General features: G+C 40.0%; 1 non-coding gene across 1 annotated transcript; it reads left to right on the forward strand.

The window, feature by feature from the left end:
- The first annotated feature begins 6,151 nt into the window (after positions 1-6,151).
- Positions 6,152-6,253, forward strand: LOC138147245 (U6 spliceosomal RNA). Its single transcript, XR_011164742.1, has one exon. It is a non-coding gene; the product is annotated as a U6 spliceosomal RNA (small nuclear RNA).
- Positions 6,254-6,475: the final 222 nt, after the last annotated feature.

Raw genomic sequence — 6,475 nt, forward strand, 5'->3', positions numbered from 1 at the left:
TAATAGCTGTAGCACTTAGTTCTCGGAGTTATTGTGTCAAATGGGACAATATATTAAAAGCACTTCGCAGACATTAAAACCCTGCATAAACATCAGGTATTATTAAAAACAGATCTCAATTTCTAACTGATTCTCTATGCGCATAGGTATATGGAATTTCAAATCTGGAAGAAACTTTAGGCTCATGTACCCCTACTTCCTAATTTTACAAACTGAGACCCAGGGAGGAGAGCTGATTTGCATACCCGACTAGTAAATGGGAGAATTAGGGCTAGACATTCAGAACGCTAGACCCCAAATGCATGCTCTTTCATCCTATCCCACTATAGCACTGCGTCCCCATCAACAAAACTCACTAGTCTCTTCCTCTAAACAAGAGTCCGAGCTACCTTCCTCACTCTTAAAGGGTGGGGTTCTCACCTGGTCAGGACAAGGGCAAAGGATTGGTGCTTCCTGCTAGTGATGACAGTCTGTGTGTGATGTGTGACCATCACATCCAGAACCATGCAGCCTGATACAGTCCAACGATCTCACAGAGTAAAAGGTGGGGAGGGTGGTTTTTCTGGAAAGATTATGGGCTGAAAAATAATGCAAATCCTCAGCACTTGTGTAGTGCTTTTCATCTTCAAAGCACTTTATAAACATTAACTAAAGATCAGCCCCTTGACATGACACATAGCAGGCTCTCTAAGTATCTTCTGAGTCACAGACAACTTAGTTTACTGACAAAAGCAAGTTTTTCCCATACAGACTTTGTAACTCTAGAACCAATATCACTGAGTTTAAAAACAACAACAACACCTTTGCCTCTAGAAGATACACTGAGCTAGGACTGCTGTGCCTGCTATTACCCCAAATGATGTAGGGAATATCAGAGCTTCTTGCTCTTTCCATTATAAGTTAAGCCTCACACCAAGGCATTTGTCTCTGCCTCAGAGGCTCCAAGCACTTGATGGGGAATTGTCAACAGAGAATAAACCCAGAACACCTTGCCTATGTTGGAGTTGGAGGAGTTGTTTTCCTGACCACAGACTGGCTTTCAATACCACTGGAAACTTTCCCTGAATCTCTTTCCACACTGTTCTCGCTGAACCATGTGCTAATGTGTTTAATTATTAGCCTCTTGGCAAGACCCAGAAGGGGAAATCATATTACTAGCAAAGGCTAGTCTTCCAATTTCCTTTGCTCACCTAGGGACCCACTGGTGCCTTTGCTTCAGACAGGAAGTCAGTCAGCAAATAAACATTTATTAAGCACTTATTATGTACTAGTCACCCTGCTAAGCTCTGGGCACACAAAAGTAGAGAAAATGCGTGGAGCCAAGAGATGGAGTATCTTGTTCCTGCAACAGCAAAGAGGTCAGTTGAGATGGATCAGAGAGGACATGATGGAAAGTAAGGGGAAGAAGACTGGAAAAGTTGATGGGGGCTAGATTATGAAGGGCTTTGAATGCCAAAAAAGGATTTTGTATTTGATCTTGTAGGTGATAGGGAGCCACTAGCATTGGGGGCAAGGGATGCTGGTGACATGGTTGGACCTGCAGAACTAAACCCAAAATGGTCATATCCAGGTCCCAAGAAAACTAGCTCCAACAACAGTGACCTCTAACAAAACCCACTTTGGCTCTACTCAAGAAAGAAACTAAATCTTTCTTATTTGCCATAGTATACGGGTATGAAAACTCTACCTTATAAATTCATGCCTCATAGATGTTTCAGTCCAGAATGGGATGTTAGAATATAGAATGTCAGAACACAAAATGTCAGAACTAAAAGGACCTTACAAAGGAAAATGGCAAATGTTGGAGAAGCTGTTGGGAAATAAGCACATTAATGCTCTGTTGGTGTACCTATGAATCGGTCCAGAAATTCCAGAAAGCAATTTGGAGCCATCCTCCAAAAGTCATTTTTTGTTGTTGTTGAGTCATTTCAATCATGTCCAACTCTTCATGACCCCATTTGGGGTTTTCTTTGCAAAAATACTGGAGTGGTTTGCAGTTTCCTTCTCCAGCTCATTTTACAGATGAGGAAACTTAGGCAAACAGGGTTAAGTGACTTGCCCAAGGTCACACAGCTAGTAAATGTCTGAGGCCAGCTTTGATATCAGGAAGATATGTCTTCCTGATTTCAAGCCCAATGCTATATCTACTGTAGCACCCAGATGCCAGTAACACCAAAGGTAATTAAACTATGTATAATACTTTGACACATCAATAAATACCCCCAAAGAGATCAAATAAAAAAAATAAAAGGACCCATGTGTCCAGAAATATTTATAGAAGCTCTTTTGGTAATGGCCAAGAACTATAAAGTAAAGGGGTACCCATCAATTGGGGAATGAATGGACAAATTATAGCATATAAATGTAATAGAATGCTATTGTGCTGTAAAAAATAACAGAAAAGATGGGCTCAGAGATAACTCTGGAGGCTTTCAAGAAATGATGTAGAATAAAATGAGTAGAACCAGGAGAACAATTTATACAATAACAACATTGTCAAGACAAATAGCTTTTAAAGACTTAAGAACTCTGATCAATGCAATAACCCACCATGATTCTAGAAAACTGCTACCTACTCTTGACAGAGAGGTAATAGATTTAAGAAACAGAATGAGAAATAAATTTTTGGACATTGACAATTTGTTTTGCTTATCTATCTATCTATATATATATTTGTTTTTTTAAAAGTTTTTGTTTTCTTTCAAATTAGGGAGAGGTGCGGAGTGGGAGGACGAGAAAGTAAATGCTTGTTAAATGGGGAAAAAAATTAAAGGGACCCTACAACATGCAAAGTAAGAGCCACAAGGGACCTTGGAGCACACAGTGTTAGAACTAGATGGGAACTCAGAACATAGACTACCGTGTTTCCCCGATAATAAGACACTGTCTTATTAAATTTTTTGGACAGAAAAACACCAGAGGGCTTATTTTCAGGGGAGGGCTTATTTTAATGAACACTGACAGCAATTTTAATAAACAGGTAAATGTGAACAAAAAAATGTACCTTTATTCAATAAGCAAATCACTGGGGAAGAACAGGATGACGCGCTCACTGCTGCAGCTCTGACTGGATGCAGCTCGGAGCGCGGCGTGCGTTTCACGGGGGGGGGGTACGGTGCATACAGAGGGTATTGTAATGTAGCGTGTAGCACAGGGGATCACCTTCACTACAGTAGCAATCTCAATAGGGCTTATTTTCGGGGGAGGGCTTATTTTAGAGGAATCTTACACAGTAAGGGGAGGGCTTATTTTCAGGATAGGTCTTATTATCGGGGAAACACGGTATTAGGACTAAAAGAAAGAACATTAGGGCAGCTAGGTGGCACAGTGAATAGAGCACCGGCCCTGGAGTCAGGAGGACCTGAGTTCAAATCCAGCCTCAGACACTTAACACTTACTAGCCATGTGATCTTGGGCAAGTCACTTAACCCCAATTGCCCTGCCCTCCCCCCTCCAAAAAGCAAAAAAAAACAAAAACAAAAACATTAGAGTGGGAAAAGTCTTTAAAGAACATCTAGTCTAACCCTTTCAAATGAGCAAACTTAGAAGCCAAGAAGCAATATGACATACGCAAGGTCACATAGTTGCCTACTGAGTGGCATGGGAAAGATTAGAAGTTAAGGTTACATGGCTAATCAATGACAAGACCAGGACTAAACTTAGATTTCCTGACATCAAGTCCACACTCACATTATGTAGTTTAGTTCCCCTAAATAAAACAATTACACATGATAGAAGCCTGTTATAATGGAGCCTATTCCACCAACATTAGCATTATGTTGATAAGTTTAAAATACACCAATAGCCTCTTATTTATAGTACTGGGAGATAAGCCCTCAAGTCAAGACATGAACACACAGAGTTTTTGAACTGGAAGGAACCTTTTCAACCTGATGGTATATCACTCCCTCTTCATTCTCTGCAATCCGACCAAATTAGTTTCTCTGTTCCACAAACAGGACACTTTGAATCTTATCTCTGAGATTGCACTAGCTGTTGCCCCATGGCTGGAATGCATTCCATCCTGACCTCAGATTCCTAGAATCTCTCTCTTCCTTCAAGACCCAGCTTGAGTACCCTCCTCAAGCAGTCATTCTTGATCCCTTCAAAAGCTAGTGCCCACCCTTTCAAACTACCTTGAATTGAACTACTTTGTATTTATTTGCATTTATCCTCTTTATATTTATTCTGCATATGTGCTTGTCTTCCCTGTGAGAATGTAAACTCCATTTTGGTAAGGATAGTTTCATTCATTTTGTTTGTACCCCCAGTGCCTACCACCGGGGTAGCACATTGTAAGTACTTAATAGATGCCTATTTGATCAATTGATTGAACTTTCAGGATCATTTAGCCCTATTCCTCCCCTTTCAAGACAAGCAAATTATATTCATTTGGGTACTTACTATGTGTATATCTCTAACTGAACAATTTATAGCATATAAATGTAAATGTTATTTACATTATTGGATGGGAATGTGTGACATGGTTGGACCTGTAGAACTAAAACTGAAATGGCCATATCCAGGTCCTAAGTAAACCAGCTCTAACAACAGTGACCTCTAACATAACCCACTTTGGTTCCACTCAGGAAAGGAACTAAATCTTTCATATTTGTCATGGTATACAGGTATGAAAACCCCACCTTATAAATTCATACCTCATAGATGTTTTAGTCCAGAATGGGATGTTAGAATATAGAATGTCAGAACATAAAATGTCAGAACTAAAAGGAACCTTACAAAGGAAAATGGCAAATGTTGGAGAAGCTGTTAATAATTCTGCATATGTGCTTGTCAGATTAATTTTTTAAAGGAGTTATAAAACAGAAAACAAGATATTTACACCTCACTGGAGAGACTAGGCATGGAACAAGAAGGGAATGTTTCTGGTAATCACTGACATTTCCCTTCTCTGTGTCTTAGTCTCTCCATCTTTGAAATTAAGAGAAAGAGAGGCAAGATGGTAGAATAACTGGAAGAAATACAGTAATTTCCCTTCCCACAGCTGCTCCTCCAAAGAGATCTAGAAAAGGCACCAAACAAAATTGTGATTAGAAAATCCAAGAAAAAATCACAATGAATCATTTTTCCAGCCCAGGTCCACATAGATAGACAGAGAGGTCTGCAGACACTAGGGAGATAATTTAGCTGAGAACAACCAAGTGAAGTATCCAGAGCAAGGAGAGACTATATAAGACATTCCAAAAACCAATTCTAGGTGACATGTCTAGGACAGACTAAAGGAGGGGACCTGGGTCTAGAGGTAACCTTCCAGGATGCAGAGAGGTCAAGGACTCTAAGCTATGTATTAAGCAAGAAACAAGATCAGAAGCAAATCTGTTAGCATGTTGCTGAGACCCAAATCCAACTCAGGAACTTGTAAAACTTGAGAGAAGAAATCAGGCTTTGCCCTGGATCAGAATACTTTAGGAGCACTGAAAACTTCAAGGTCTCCAGCCAAAGATGCTGAAGGTCTCAGTTCCAGCTTCTAACAGAGTCAGAAACCAGCAGCAAAATAACAAGAACATAAATCCTAGAACAAAGGGAAGACTATAGTTCTGTCACCAGCAGAGTTTTCCAGTTGGCTGATAGTGACATCTCTAAACCCAAAAGAATGTAAGCTTCTTACAAGTAGAGATTGTTTCAGTCTTTGTACTTGTATCCCCAGTGCCCAGAATGGTGCTAATCAAAAAAGTCAAAGATGACCCCAAGGTTTCCAACATGACAAGATATGTGAAAGCAGGTTGTCATAGAAATCATGGAATTCAAACGAGGGCTTAAGGGAAAAGACAACAAGCTAACACACCCAGAGATTTGTTTTTATTCCAAGAGCTTCATGTGATGCTCTGTACAAGAAAGACTCTCTTGGGGGTGACTGGGTGGCTCAGTGAATAGAGCCAGCCCTGGAGTCAGGAGGACCTGAGTTCAAATCCGGCCTTAGACACTTAACACTTACTAGCCGTGTGACCTTGGGCAAGTCACTTAATCCCAATTGTCCTACCTTCCCCCTCAAAAAAGCAAAAAATAAAAGACTCAAAAAAATAAAATTAGATAATTCCATATACTAGCCATGTAACCTGGACAAATTCCTTCCCTTTCATAGGCCTCAGCTTCTTTGACTGTAAAAGGAAATTAAATTAGATGGTGCCTGTGCCCACTTTGGCAGCACAATACTAAAAGTGGAACCATACAGAGAATAGCATGTCCTCCATTTAAGGATGACATGTAAACTCTTAAAGCTCTTCATATTTAAAAAATAAAATAGTATAAGACTCCTTTTTGGCTCTTACTATCTATATTCTACGTATAGAAATGTAAACAGGTCTCATTCTTACAAGTGTTTGATGGATGATGATGCTGGATTTGTTCCATAAGAACGAAGTCCTCACACTCGAACTGGTCAAGATTGTTTCATATGCAGGTGAGTTATGTCTCCCCCTGTTAGATTATAAGTTCCTTAAGTGCAGAGAGGGCA

The sequence above is a fragment of the Petaurus breviceps genome, unplaced genomic scaffold (assembly GCF_028583685.1).
Source record: "Petaurus breviceps papuanus isolate PSGF00001 unplaced genomic scaffold, PetGlider_PUasm1.0 90779, whole genome shotgun sequence".
Classification (NCBI taxonomy): Eukaryota; Metazoa; Chordata; class Mammalia; order Diprotodontia; family Petauridae; genus Petaurus; species Petaurus breviceps.